General features: G+C 50.1%; 1 protein-coding gene across 2 annotated transcripts in view; it reads right to left on the reverse strand.

Moving 5' to 3' along the window:
- The window catches only part of SLC27A4 (solute carrier family 27 member 4), a 216,662-nt gene that overhangs the window by 166,734 nt on the left and 34,273 nt on the right, over positions 1 to 15,655 (reverse strand). The gene's annotated exons all lie outside the window — the stretch shown is intronic.

The raw sequence follows: 15,655 nt of genomic DNA on the forward strand, positions 1-15,655 counted from the left end.
AGGATGGCATGATCTCCAGAGCACAGGCCACACAGAACCTGGAATAGGATGGCATGATACCCGGAGCACAGGCCACACAGAACCTGGCATAGGATGGCATCATCCCCAGAGCACATGCCACACAGAACCTGGCATAGGATGGCATCATCCCTGGAGCACAAGCCACGCAGAACTTGGCATAGGATGTCATGATCCCTGCAGCACAGGCCACACAGAACCTGGCATAAAATGGAATGATCCCCGGAGCACCGGTCACGCAGAAGCTGGCATAGGATGGCATGATCCCTGGAGCACAGGCCACACAGAACCTGGCATAGGATGGCATGATCCCCAGAGCACAGGCCACACAGAACCTGGCATAGGATCGCATGATCCCCGGAGCACAGGCCACACAGAACCTGGCATAGGATAGCATGATCTCCGGAGCACAGGCCACATAGAACCTGTGAGACAGAGCACATGTAGAACCCTGGTCCAGAGAGCATAGTCTGTGAAATAAAGGCCACGTAGAACCCTGTACCAGAAAGCGTGGACTACGAGACAGAGGCATCAGATACATATGCCACATAGAAGTCTGGCATGTTCTCTGGTACAATGGCCCCATAGAAGCTTTAAGTGGAAGTCATGCTTACTACAGAGATGACATAGAACCCAGACGTGGGATGGGCATGGACCCTCTTACAAAGTCCACGTAAAACCCTGGATGGAGGAACCAGGAAGGCTCCAGTGGATAGCATGATCCCCAGTACATTGGCCAAACAGAAACGTTGGGGGCACGGCATGGCCCCGGTGCGAAGACCACAGAGAAGTGTTGGATGACGTGCACTGTTCCCAGTACAGAGGACAAATGAACGTCTGGCAGTGGGGTAATGTCCCTGGTACAGAGGCCAGACAGAAACCATGGGTAGAGTGTATGGTCATTGTGATGTGCCACAAAGCACCAGAGTGTCCAACACAGCACCCAAGGGGTTCCAGAGTGCCCAAGGGTAAACACTGAGCCAAAAGGTTCCCACAGCACTCAAGGGTTCTCACCATGCTAGTGGTTACCGTTCTGTGGGAGTGTCCAAGGGTCCCTCACAGAAGCTAGGGGCTTCAATGGCACTGCCCATCAGTGGCCACAGTGCTTAAGGGTCCTAGTGTGCCAATGCGGTTCCACAGTGCCCACAAAGGTCCCCACAACACCTACAGGAACCCAGAGTGCCCAAGGATACCCAGGGTGGGCACAGATCCCCTGCATGCACTGTTGACGTCCTAGGGTCCCTACAGCCAATGCCCAAGAGTCTCCATGGCACCCAAGGGATCCCACAGAAGCAAAGGTCCCAACAGCGGGCAAGGATCTTGAGAGTGCCATGTGTCCCATCAGCAACTTTACTGCGCCCTCTTAGTGCTCAGAAGGCCCTATCGTCCCCACTCAGGCATCCCCAGGAAGCCTAAGGGTCCCCAATGCACCCAATTGTCCTTAAGGCACTCAAGGATGCCTAGAGTAGTGCCCACAGCCACCACCCATGAGTCCCCGGACAGCCGGAGAATGTACCAGTAGCTGGATTGGGTTTTCATGTTTGCCATGAAAGAGTATTTGACGCCACCTTGATTTACTTCTCTTGGTTCAAAAACTTAACAACACAGTACCCTGGTGTTAGGTTCGGCATTCTTGGCGTGGTCTCCCCTAACATTTTGCCTCTGCTTCCCAGGTTGTTTTGTGTGCTGGACTCTGTTTTTGCTGTTGTGTTTGCTCTGGACACTTTACCGCTGCTGACCAGTGCTAAAGTTCCCTGTACAAATTCTATGTGTAAGTTGTCTTATCCATGATTGGCATATCTGAATTACTAGTAAGTCCTTAGTAAAGTGCACCAGAGGTGCTCAGGGCCTGTAAATCAAATGCTATTAGTGGGCCTGCAGCACTGGTTGTGCCACCCACATTAGTATCCCTGTAAACATGACTCAGACCTGCCAGTGCACTGTATGTGTGTGCAGTTTAAACTTCCAATTCGACTTGGCAAGTGTGTCCACTTGCCAGGCCTAAACCTTCCCTTTTTATACATGTAAGGCACCCCTAAGGTAAGCCCTAGGTAGCCCCATGGGCAGGGTGCAGTGTATGCTGAAGGCGGGACATGTACTGATGTGTTTTACATGTTCCAACAGTGAAATACTGCCAAATTTGGTTTTCACTGTTGCAAGGTCTAACTCTCTCATAGGTTAAAATGGGGGCTGTCTGTAAATATCATTAAAGGGCAGATTCCCTTTGGGAGGAGATAGAAATATGGAGTTTAGGGTGTCTGAACTCACTGTTGGAAATGGCCTTTCTGCAGGGTAACCCGCAAATGTTTTGCCATCCTCCTTTTCTTTTTCTGACCTCCTTTTTGCTGGCTTTGGGACTCTGCGCACCTTACCACTGCTAATCAGTGCTGAAGTGCATTTGCTCTCTCCCTAAAACATGGTGACATTGGCTCATACCCAATTAGCATATTTAATTTACTTGCAAGTCCCTAGCAAAGTGCACTACATGTGCCCAGGACCTGTAAATTAAATACTACTGGTGGGCCTGCAGCACTGATTGTGTCACCCACATAAGTAGCCCCTTAACCATGTCTCAGGCCTGCCTCTGCAAGGCCTCTGTGTGCAGTTTCACTGCCACTTCGACTTGTCATTTAGAAGTATTTGCCAAGCCTTAAACTCCAATTTTTCTACATATAGGTCACCCCCAACATAGCACCCTGCCCTATGGGCCACCAAGGTCCTATGTAGGTAAAAGGCAGGACGTGTAACTGTGTAGTTTATATGTCCTGGTAGTGTAAAACTCCTAAATTAGTTCTACACTGCTGTGAGGCCTGCTCCTTTCATAGGATAGCATTAGGGCTATCCTCATATACTGTTTGAGTGGTAGATTCTGATCTGAAAGGAGTAGCTAGGTCATATTTAGTATGGCCAGAATGGTAATAGAAAATCCTGCTTATTGGTGAGGTTGGATTTAGTATTACTATTCTAGAAATGCCACTTTTAGAAAGTGAGCATTTATCTACACTTAAATCCTTCTGTGCCTCACAATCCACGTCTGGCTGGGTTAGTTGACAGCTTCTTGTGCATTTCACTCAGACAACCCCAGTCACAGGATGCTCAGTCACACCTGCACACATCTGTATACTGAATGGGTCGACCTGGGTTGGGAGGGTGGAAGGCCTGACACATACGTGTCAAAGGACAGTGGCCGGCCCTCACACAACGGACTGCAAAACCCCCTACTGGGACCCTGGCAGACATGATGGAACTGAAAGGGGACCTTGTGCACTTCTAAGCCACTCTTTGAGTCTCCCCCACTTCAAAGGCACATTTGGGAATTTAAACAGGGCCTCTGACCCTACCAACTCAGACACTTCTGGACCTAAACTTGCAACCTGTCAAGAGGAACTGCCCGGCTGCCCAAAGGACTCACTTGACTGCTTTTCTGCAAAGGACTGCTGCCCTTGTATTGCCCTTCTGTCTTGCTGCCCTCCGGCTCTGCTGAAAAGTGCTCTCCAAGGGTTTGGATTGAGCTTGCCTCCTGTTTTCTGAAGTCTCAGGGCCAAAAAGACGGAATCTCTGCAAAAAACACCTTGTACGGCAAAATTCTGACACACAGCCTGCCAAAAACAATGTACAGCCTGCATCACTGTGAGGAAATCACCACACACCGAACCGGAACGACACTGCCTGGCTCCCTGAGTGGAGATTGACGCAGCGCCAGCATTGCAACCAGAACTTTGGCGCATGGCCGACTGGATCGACGCATAGCCGAGCCGGAACAACACAGCCTGACTTACTGCAAGAAGAATCAACGCAGCACCTGCCGTGGGACAGAAATTTCCCTGCATCCCCCACCGGATCGACGCAGCTCCTGTGACTCGGTCCTGCAAGCCCAGGATTTCTCTGCATCATCCCCGGGACGTCCAAATACCCTGCAACCCGAAGAGGATCCAAGTACGCGTGCCGGAAATCGACGCAAGGCCCAGGCTGCATGGCAAATATCGACGCATCATCTGTGTGCACCTGGAGAAACTGATGCACACCTGCCCATTTTCCATGCATCTCCTCCTCTGCAGTCCCTTGCAGATTATTTAGACGCAAACCAGGTACTTTGTGCTTGCAAGAGACACTTATTAGTTTTAAGAACTTAAGACTCTTTTTATCATTCTCTAAAGTGATATTTTAATGTGTATTTATCAAATCTTGATAGATTTTACCTTATTTTATCCAGATAAATATTCTATATTTTTCTAAACTTGTGTGGTGTATTTTTTGTGGTGTTTATACTGCGTTATTGCATGATTTATCGCACAAATACTTTACACATTGCCTTCTAAGTTAAGCCTGACTGCTCAGTGACAAAGCTACCAGAGGGTGGGCACAGGATAATTTGGATTGTGTGTGACTTACTGTTGGACTTTTTTCTTTTTACAGGGTCATCTCAAATCTTTTTACCTCCCATCTCCTATGTTTTTGGACATGTTTTTGTTGGCTTTTGAACTCTGAGCACTTTACCACTGCTAACCAGTGCTAAAGTGCATATGCTCTCTGTGTAAATTGTATTGTCGTTTGGTGTATCCATGATTGTCATATTTGATTTACAAGTAAGTCCCTAATAAAGTTCACTAGAGGTGCCCAGGGCCTGCAAATCAAATGCTACTAGTGGGCCTGCAGCACTGGTTGTGCCACCCACATTAGTAGCACTGTAAACATGGCTCAGACCTGCCACTGCAGTGTCTGTGTGTGCAGTTTTAAACTGTCTATTCAACTTGGCAAGGGTTCACACTTGCCAGGCCTATACCGTCACTTTTCTTACATGTAAGACACCCCTAACGTAGGCCCTAGGTAGCCTCATGGGCAGCGTGCAGTGTATATTTAGGGTAGGACATATACTAATAATGTGTTTTATATGTCCTCACAGTGAAATACTGCCAAATTCGGTTTTCACTGGTGCAAGGTCTATCACTCTCATAGGTTAACATGGGGGCTGCCTTTAAATATGATTAAAGTACAGATTCCCTTTGGGAGCAGATAGACATCTGTAGTTTGGGGTCTCTAAACTCACAATTTAAAAATACATCTTTTAGTAAAGTTGGTTTTGAGATTGAGTGTTTGAAAATGCCACTTTTAGAAAGTAGGCATTTTCTTGCTTAAACCATTCTGTGACTCTGCCTGTTTGTGGATTCCCTGTCTGGCTTAGTTTGACGGTTGGGCTATCTGCACCTTTCTCTAGACAGTGACACAAAGGGAACTGGGGTGTAGCCTGCATATCCTGATGAGTCATCTGTGCTAGGAGGGAGGGGAGGAGTGGTCACATACACCTGAAAGGGCTGTGCCTGCCCTCACACAATGCAGTCTCCAACCCCCTGGTGAGTGTCTGGGGCCTGGCCTGGGCAAGGCAGGATTTCACAAACAAGAGAGACTTCCCTTTGAAGTAGGCCTACTTCAAAGGCCAAAATAGGTATAAGAAGAGCACCCAAACCCCTGAAAAATTAGATCACTTCTGAACATCAAGAGGAACCTCTGCCTGGAGAAGAGCTGAGGAGAAGTGCTGCCCTGCCTGTGTTGTATAATTTTGTAGTGTTTTCACTGAGTTAGTGTGTGTGTTGGTACAAATACTTTACCCCACAGACTATGAAGCTAAGTTACCAAGGGGGTGAGCGGGGGTTAACTAAGGGTGATTCTCCTTTACCCTGACTAGAGTGAGGGTCCTTGCTTAGACGGGGGTAATCTGACTGCCAACCAAGGACCCCATTTCTAACATTGGTGATCAGCGGTTGGGATTGAACTAGTATTTGTACTTGACATACAGTGATTAAGTGTACACTACTATTTTCAGTGCAGACAATTACATGACCACATACAGTTTTCCCTTTTTGTTCTCTGGTGTCCTCCTGGATATACTATTAATATTTTTGGACTCTGGTTTTTGGTTGTGAGGCCTTTGCAGAATGGAAGTCAACTTCTGGCACCTGGAGTACTACACATTGAGGGAGCTAAAAGTTTTCTGCAAGGAAAGGGGGATGGCTGTGAAGAGAAGGCCCCTGAGGTGGGTCCTTGAGACAGCCCTGTTTCAGTATGAGATGAAATGCTGGGAAGCTGCCATACCAGATCGTTCCGAGGAGGAGGACTACTCTGATGAGGAAGGCAGTGGCCCTGAAAGGAAACCAGAGAGAGAGAAATGGAGTCTAGCTGCTGAGCGAAGGTTAAGAGAGCTAGATGAAGAGCTTGAGAGGGCTGAGGTGGAGAGAGCCTTAGCCCTGGGAAAATAAATGTTTGCAGCTCAAGAGCTGAGCTGTGAAGAGCTGTGAAGAGCTGAAGCTGGAAGCCATGAGCGCTGAGTCCAGTTCAGATGGTGGCAGCAAAAATCTTGTATTCAGTGCAGATGAAGTGCACATGCCCAGAGACTTGGTGCCCAACTTGAAGGAGGGCGTTGACACACACCAGGAGGTTCAGGGGTATAAGGTAGCTCCAGTGATGCACAGGGTCCCTTAGGTGGATTGGGGAACTGGCATGGGGAGTCATATTCCTACTGGTGGGAGCGACATTCTACTGGCTCTAGGTGAGAGTGACAGGGAGAAGGGTGCCCCCCAGGTAGAGATCCTGGTTATTGAGTGTGGAGGCATCCCAAAAGAGTGTGGGTTGAGTTTCAGGGGAAGTCAGGTACTGTCTCACCAGTCTCAGGAAAGTGATGTGGGGTACTTTTTCAAGGCTGAGTCCCTGGATGGTTGAGTGAAGGGTAGTTTGGTTAATTCATGTGAGGGGCTGAGTGATGTAATTACTGGAGAGCATATGTCTAGTGCTTATTTTCCAGAGCTATGCCAACACCAGGTGGAGTGTGAGTTCTCTGACCCTGAGGAACTTACACTGGAGGCAGACCTCTGGGTGAGTACCCAGGTGAGGTAGGGAAGGATTGCAGTGTCCCAGGTAGGTCCCAGTGCAGTGGGAGGGAGACGGAAACCCATAGCCAGTCTCAGAGGAAAGGGAATCAGGTTGGGCTGTGGCCCAGGGTGCCCGAGATCCAGGTCCTGGGGGGTTCGATGAGGGAACACCAGGAGGGGAGCCTAGCCTGTACCGTAGGGCCATCTGCTGAGGGAGACCCCACAGTGTCAGGAGAACTTGGGGGGGGGGCGGCTGTAGGTGAGAAATCGACACAACGCTAGCCTTTTCCGACGCACACTGGCCCGTGCGTGTTATTTTGACGCTACCCAGGCACTTTTCAACGCTAACAGTGTTTTCACTGTTTTCTCAAGGATTTAAGACTGTTTTGCTTTTAAAATTAATAGCTTGACTTGTGTAGGTTGGATTTTTGTCATTTTGGTCTTGATTTTTTTTAGATAAATATTTCCTATTTTTCTAAGCCTGTGTTGTGTCATTTTGTAGTGTTTTCACCGAGTTACTGTGTGTTTTGGTACAAATACTTTACACCTAGACTCTGAAGTTAAACCTGCCTGCTTCTGCCAAGCTACCTATGTAGGAATTTAGCTCTGTATATACTATCTCAAAGTAAGAGATAGTGTGCACAGAGTCCAAGGGTTCCCCTTAGAGGTAAGATAGTGGCAAAAATAGATAATTCTAATGCTCTATCTTGTGGTAGTGTGGCTGAGCAGTAGGCATATCAGAGGGTAGTGTTAAGCATTTGTTGTACACACACAGGCAATAAATGGGAACACACACTCAAAGTCTTAACTCCAGGCCAATAGGTGTTTATATAGAAAATATTCTTTTCTTAATTTATTTTAGAACCACAAGATTCAAATACCAAGTAAGTACATAAATTGTAAGGTACTTGGCATAGGTAAATATAGAACTTTGAAGTAAAACAGTAATGTACACAGTTTAGCATAACATGGCAATAAGCTATTTTAAAAGTGGACAGTGCACAATTTAACAGTTCCTGGGGAGGTAAGTAAAGGTTCATTTGTCAGGTAAGTAAGGCACTTACAAGTTCAGTCTTTGGGGCATAGGTAGCCCACCGCTGGGGGTTCAAGTCAAACCCAAACACCCAGCACCAGCAACACAGGGCCGGTCAGGTGCTGAGGTCAAAGAGGGGCCCAAATAGCATAGGAGCCTATGGAGACTAGGGGTTCCAGTCTGCTAGCAGGTAAGTACTTGTGTCCCGGGGAGCGGACCAGGGGGGTTTTGTAGAGCACTGGGGGGGGGGGGACACAAACAGGCATGAAAAACACACCCTCAGCGGCACAGGGGCGGCCGGGTGCAGTGTGCAAAGTAGGTGTTGGGTTTTGTATTGGTTTCAATGGAGGGACCCAGGGTTCACTCTGGAGATGCAGGCAGGGCACAGGGGAGGCTTCTCAGGACAGCAACTGACTGGGCAAAGGGGAGGGCCGCCTGCTGGTCACTCCTGCACCAGTAGTTGGTTCCTCTCAGGCCAGGGGGCTGCGGGTGCAGTGCTTCTTCCAGGCATCGGGTTCTTTGTTACCGGGCCATCGCGGTCATGGGGAGCCTCTGGTTTCTCTCTACAGGCGTCGCCATGGGGGTGCAGGGAGGTCATCTCAGGGAAGCCACATTGTGGGAGTTGCCTGGGGGACCTCGCTGCAGTGTTGGTTCCTCTGGACACGAGCCGGCGGCGTCGGGTGCAGAGTGTTGGGGACTCACGCTTCAGGAGTGAGGCTGGAGTCCTTTTAAAGTTGTTTTCTTCTTTGTTGTTTGGACAGAGCTGCTGTCCACTGGAGTTTCTTAGTCCTTTGGGCTGCAGGGCAGTTCTCCGAGTCGGCAGATGTCACTGGTCCTGCTGGATGCATCGCTGTTGCAGGTTCTTTGAGTCTGGAGACAGGCCGGTAGGGCTGGGGCCAAGTCAGTTGTCGTCTCCGTCATTTCTGCGGGGCTTTCAGGTCAGCAGTCCTTCTTCTTTAGGTCGTCAGGAAATCTGAAATCCTGGGTTTAGGGTTACCTCTAAATACTGAATTTAGGGGTTTGTTAGGGTCACAGTGCAGTAGCCAATGGCTACTATCCTTGAGGGGGCTACACCCTCCACGTGCTCCCTCCCTTTGGGGAGGGGAGCACATCCCTATCCCTATTGGGCTAAATCCTCCAAAACACGATGGAGGATTTTCCAAGGAGGGGGTCACTTCAGCTCTAGTCACCTAAGGGCTGTCCTGACTGGAGGGTGACTCCTCCTTGTTTTTCTCATTATCTCCCCGGACTTGCCATCAAAAGTCTAGGCTGTGTCTGGGGGGAGGGCCTCTCCACTAGCTAGAGTGCCCTGGGGCATTGTAACACGAAGCCTGAGCCTTTGAGGCTCACTGCTAGGTGTTACAGTTCCTGCAGGGGGCAGGTGTGAAGCACCTCCACCCAGTACAGGCTTTGTTTCTGGCCCCAGAGTGCACAAAGGCCCTCACCCCAGGGGCCAGAAACTCGTCTCTCAGTGGCAGGCTGGCACAGACCAGTCAGTCTTGCACAGAAGGATTGGGTAAACTGTATCTCTAAGATGCCCTCTGTGTGCATTTTTTAATAAATCCAGCACTGGCATCAGTGTGGGTTTATTATTCTGAGAAGTTTGATACCAAAGTTCCCAGTGTTCAGTGTAGCCATTATGGAGCTGTGGAGTTCATTTTGACAAACTCCCAGACCATATACTTAATATGGCCACACTATACTTACAATGTGTAAGAATAGACTTAGACATTGTAGGGACATATTGCTCATGCAGCTATGCCCTCACCTGTGGTATATTGCACCCTGCCTTAGGGAAGTAAGGCCTGCTAGAGGGGTGACTTACCTATGCCACAGACAGTATTTTGTGTGCATGGCATCCTGAGGGGGATGCCATGTCGACTTTGCCTTTTTCTCCCCACCAATACACACAATCTGTAATGGCAGTGCGCATGTGTTAGGTGAGGGGTCCCTTAGGGTGGCACAACATATGCTGCAGCCCTTAGGGACCTTCCCTGGTCGCAGGACCCTTGGTACCACTGGTACATTTTACAAGGGACTTATCTGTGCCAGGGGTGTGCCAATTGTGGGAACAATGGTACATTTTAGGTGAAAGAACACTGGTGCTGGGGCCTGGTTAGCAGGGTCCCAGCACACTTCTCAGTCAAGTCAGCATCAATATCAGGCAAAAGGTGTGGGGGGGGGGGGGGGGGTAACTGCAACAAGGAGCCATTTTCCTACACCCTGACTAGAGTGAGGGTCCTTGCTTGGACAGGGGGTAACCGGACTGCCAACTAAAGACCCCATTTCTAACACTCACAATTTAAAAATACATATTTTAGTAAAGTTTTTTTTTTAGATTGTGTGTTTGAAAATGCCACTTTTAGAAAGTAGGCATGTTCTTGCTTAAACCATTCTGTGACTCTGCCTGTTTGTGGATTCCCTGTCTGGGTCAGTTTGACAGTTGGGCTGTTTGCACCTCTCTCTAGACAGTGACACAAAAGGAGCTGGGGTGTAGCCTGCATATCCTGATGAGCCATCTGGGCGGGGAGGGAGGGGGGGGAAGTGGTCACTTACACCTGAAAGGTGCCTGCCCTCACACAATGCAGTCTCCAACCCCCTGGTGAGTGTCCTGGGCCTGGCCTGGGCCAGGCAGGGTCTTGAAAACAACAGACACTTATCTTTGAAGTAGGCCTACTCCAAAGGCAGAAAATGGTATACAAAGAGCACCCAAAACCCCTGAAAATGAGATTACTTCTAGAACCATGAGGAACCTCTGCCAAGGAGAAGAGCTGGAGAAGCTGGAGGAGGAGTACTGCCCCTTTGCCAGTGACTGTGCTGTGCTGGGTTGTCCTGCAGCAGATGCTTCTGCCTGAGAGAGGACAAAGACTGACTTTTGTGTGACTTCCCACTGGTGAAGAATCGCCAAGGGCTTGAACTGAGTGCAGCCTGCAGTAGTGCTCAGCGTTGCTGGGCCTCGTTCTCGAGCTGCACTGCCTCATGAGTACAGTCTGCTGCAGTGTTCAGTGCTGCTGGGCCTTGTCCTTGAGCTGTACCGCATCATGAGTGCAGTAGTGCTGAGCGCTGCTGGGACTTGTTCCTGGGCTGCAATGCCTCATGTGTGCAGTGTGCTGCAGTGTTCAGTGCTGCTGGGCCTTGTTCCTGAGCTGCACCGCCTCATGAGTGCAGTCGTGTTTAATGCTGTTCGGCCTTATTCCTGAGCTGCACTCCCTCATGTGTGCAGACTGCAGCAGTGTTTAGTGCTGCTGGGCCTTGTTCCCGAGCTGCACCGCCTCATGTGTGCAGTGTGCTGCAGTGTTCAGTGCTGCTGGGCCTTGTTCCCGAGCTGCACCGCCTCATGTGTGCAGTGTGCTGCAGTGTTCAGTGCTGCTGGGCCTTGTTCCCGAGCTGTACCACCTCATGAGTGTAGTCTGCAGCAGTGTTCAGTGCTGCTGGGCCTTGTTCCTGAGCTGCTCTGCCTCATGTGTGCAGTGTGCTGCAGTGTTCAGTGCTGCTGGGCCTTGTCCTTGAGCTGCACTGCCTCATGTGTGCAGTGTGCTGCAGTGTTCAGTGCTGCTGGGACTTGTTCCTGAGCTGCACTGCCTCATGTGTGCAGTGTGCTGCAGTGTTCAGTGCTGCTGGGCCTTGTCCTTGAGCTGCACTGCCTCATGTGTGCAGTGTGCTGCAGTGTGCAGTGCTGCTGGGCCTTGTTCCGGAGCTGCACTGCCTCATGTGTGCAGTGTGCTGCAGTGTTCAGTGCTGCTGGGCCTCGTTCTCGAGCTGCACTGCATCATGAGTGCAGTCTGCAGTAGTGCTGAGCGCTGGTGGGCCTTGTTCCTGAACTGCACTGCCTCACGTGCACAGTGTGCTGCAGTGTTCAGTGCTGCTGGGCCTTGTTCCTGGGCTGCACTGCCTCATGTGTGCAGTGTTCAATGCTGTTGGGCCTTGTTCCTGAGCCGCACTGCCTCATGTGTGCAGTGTGCTGCAGTGTTCAGTGCTGCTGGGCCTTGTTCCCGAGCTGCACTGCCTCATGTGTGCAGTGTGCTGCAGTGTTCAGTGCTGCTGGGCCTGGTTCCTGAGCTGCACCACCTCATGTGTGCAGTCTGCTGCAGTGTTCAGTGCTGCTGGGCCTGGTTCCTGAGCTGCACTGCCTCATGTGTGCAGTCTGCTGCAGTGTTCGGTGCTGCCGGGCCTTGCTCTCCAGCTGCATTGCCTCATGAGTGCAGTCTGCTGCAGTGTTCAGTGCTGCTGGGCCTTGTCCCTGAGCTGTACCGCCTCATGTGCAGTCTGCAGTAGTGTTCAGTGCTGCTGGGCCTTGTTCCGGAGCTGCACTGCCTCATGTGTGCAGCAGTGTTCAGTGCTGCTGGGCCTTGTCCCTGAGCTGCACTGCCTCGTGTGCAGTCTGCAGTAGTGTTCAGTGCTGCTGGGCCTTGTTCCTGACCTGCAATGCCTCATGTGTGCAGTCTGCAGTAGTGTTCAGTGCTGCCAGGCCTTGTTCCTGACCTGCAATGCCTCATGTGTGCAGTAGTGTTCAGTGCTGCTGGGCCTTGTCCCTGAGCTGTACCACCTCATGAGTGCAGTCTGGAGCAGTGTTCAGTGCTGCTGGGCCTTGTCCCTGAGCTGTACCACCTCATGAGTGCAGTCTGGAGCAGTGGTCAGTGCTGCTGGGCCTTGTCCCTGAGCAGTACCACCTCATGAGTGCAGTCTGGAGCAGTGGCCAGTGCTGCTGGGCCTTGTTCCTGAGCTGTACTGCCTCACGTGCACAGTGTGCTGTAGTGCTGAGCGCTGCTGGGCCTTGTTCCTGGGCTGCACTGCCTCATGAGTGCAGTCTGCTGCAGTGTTCAGTGCTGCTGGGCCTTGTTCCTGAGCTGCACTGCCTCATGAGTGCAGTCTGCAGTAGTGTTCAGCGCTGCTGGGCCTTGTCCCTGAGCTGTACCGCCTCATGAGTGCAGTCTGCAGTAGTGTTCGGTGCTGATGGGCCTGGTTTCTGAGCTATACTTCCTCATGCTCATTCTGCAGTAGTGTTCAGTGCTGCCGGGCCTTTTTTCCTGAGCTGCACTGCCTCATGTGCATATTCTGCAGTAGTGTTCAGTGCAGCTGGCCCTTGATCCTCAGCTGTACCGCCTCATGTCCTGAGTCTGCATTAGTGTTCGTGCTGCCGGATCTTGTTCCAGAGATGCACCACCTCAAGAGTGCAGTCTACGTTAGTGTTCAGTGCTGCTGGGCCTTGTTCCTAAGCTGCACTGCCTCCCTCATGTGTGCAGTCTGCTGCAGTGTTCAGTGCTGCTAGCCCTTGTTCCCGAGCTGCACTGCCTCCCTCATGTGTGCAGTCTGCGGCAGTGTTCAGTGCTGCCGGGCCTTGTTCCTGAGATGCACTGCCTCATGTGTGCAGTGTACTGCAGTGTTCAGTGCTGCCGGGCCTTGTTCCTGAGCTGCACTGCCTCATGTGTGCAGCAGTGTTCAGTGCTGCCGGGCCTTGTTCCTGAGCTGCACTGCCTCATGTGTGCAGCAGTGTTCAGTGCTGCCGGGCCTTGTTCCTGAGCTGCACCGCCTCATGTGTGCAGTGTGCTGCAGTGTTCAGTGCTGCCGGGCCTTGTTCCTGAGCTGCACCGCCTCATGTGTGCAGTATGCTGCAGTGTTCACTGCTGACGGGCCTTGTTCCTGAGCTGCACCACCTCATGTGCAGTCTGCAGTAGTGTTCAGTGCTGCTGGGCTTTGTTCCGGAGCTGCACTGGCTCATGTGTGCAGCAGTGTTCAGTGCTGCTAGGCCTTGTTCCGGAGCTGCACTGCCTCATGTGTGCAGCAGTGTTCAGTGCAGCTGGGCCTTGTTCATGTGTTGCATTCCCTCAGGAGGGCAGTCACAGTGATATCCATCATGCTCTTGCTGGATTTGTCTTGGAAATGGCCCTTTGTGTAGAGTTATCCCCTAGCTCTTTGTCTTTCTCCTACTATGTTTTAACTCTCTTGTTGTTGTCTTTAGGACTCTGGGCACTTTACGAGTGCTAAAGTGCATGTGCTCTTTCCCCTAAAACTTGGTAGGATTGCCTTACACATAATAGCATATTTAATTGATCTTTAAGTCCCTTATAAAGTGGCATACAATATATCCAGGGCCTGTAAATTAAATACTACTAGTGGGCCTGCAGCGCTGATTGCGCCACACACAGTAATAGCCTTTGAAACTTGTCTCAGGCCTGCCACTGCGGATCCTGCGCGTGCAGTTCACTGCCACATTGACTTGGCAAGTCAAACTACTTGGCAAGGACTAAACACCTTTTTCACCTCACCCTCATCACCCGTAACGCAGGCCGTAGACAGCCCTATGGGCAGGGTGCTATGTATGTAAAAGGTAGGGCGTATATTTTTAGGTAGTGCATGCCCTAGTAGTGAACAAAGGCATATTTCATTTTTCACTACAATGAATGCTCCTCCTCCTATAGAATAGCACTGGGAATTCCTTTACATATGTTTATGTGGTAATTTCTGATCTGGAAGGGGTAGCGAGGGCATGTTTGGAATGGTAGTGAGAAATCAAAGTGTCGGCCTTTCACTTTGAGCAGCCATGGAGTGCCCAATCCCACTGGCCTGGTTCTGGTAGGGACCATCCCAGAATTACCATAAGTGCTGTAATAAGAGTACTGGTACTTTTGCGCTCTACAGTGAGACTCGTAAATACGCTCGTGACAGCTGGGCATGTGAGAAATGTTGCTAGTAGGAGCACAGAGGTGCAGAGCCCTACGTTATTGTGGTTATGTGCGAGACAGTGGTTATTGCTCAACCAGCCTGCATTACCAGTCAAGTACTTATGATCTGAGATTGATAACTGGGTCCATGTACGTGGATCCAGGGATGCACGTACTAATGTGGTGATTTATGTACCTTTTTGGTTCATAGTCTGCTACATCTTATGCCCAACATACTCAGCTATGTAAGTAATTCTGCGTTGTATTGTTTAGGTTAATCAGTACTTTATGAGTGACAGCATAGTGTGCACAGTTCTTAGAATAACACTGTCTGGACCTATGTTATATTTAACATACTGTATATATTTTTTATATATAATCATGTGTGGAGTTTCTTTTGTGGTGTATTTACTCTGTCACTGGTGTGAGTGTGTTGCACAAACGCTTTACACATGACCTCTGTGGATAAGCGGGACTCCTCTGTTTCCAAGCTAGTGGGGGTCGAACACAGGTTATCTTTGGTGTGTAACTTACTCGCCCTGACTAGAGTAGTGGGTCCTGCCTGGCTGAGGCGCACATCCTGGCCAACCACAACCCCCCTTTCTAACACCTTGAGTCACAGGGCTATTTTGTGCTGCTTGTGCTCAGGGTCCTTGCTACATCCAGAACTACGGTGTACATGCCCACGGTTGCTTTTGCAGGAACATTTTTATAAAGCACTAAAAGGCATAAAATGATAGCCTTGAGGCATGACAGAAAACAAACATTAAGAGAGGAGAACATTGCAAACAAACACAGAGACGAGCGTATACAAGAAATAAACCTGTAGAGTGAAGAATCCAGCAGTACAACAACCAATGCACAACAAGTCCTGGAATGAGTTTACATTTTCTGCCTGGAGGCAGGCGGTGCAGTGGTTTATGGCATGCATAATTTAAGATCCAACTCTTTACAGACTCCTGATCATATTCCAAGTACACTAACCTGCTTACACCCAGGTCTACTCCAGCCTTACTAGTTTACAGACCTCAATCATCTGCCACTAGGCCTTTCACAGACCATTCAAACAAAGGAGATTT

The sequence above is a fragment of the Pleurodeles waltl genome, chromosome 6 (assembly GCF_031143425.1).
Source record: "Pleurodeles waltl isolate 20211129_DDA chromosome 6, aPleWal1.hap1.20221129, whole genome shotgun sequence".
In the NCBI taxonomy this organism is placed as follows: Eukaryota; Metazoa; Chordata; class Amphibia; order Caudata; family Salamandridae; genus Pleurodeles; species Pleurodeles waltl.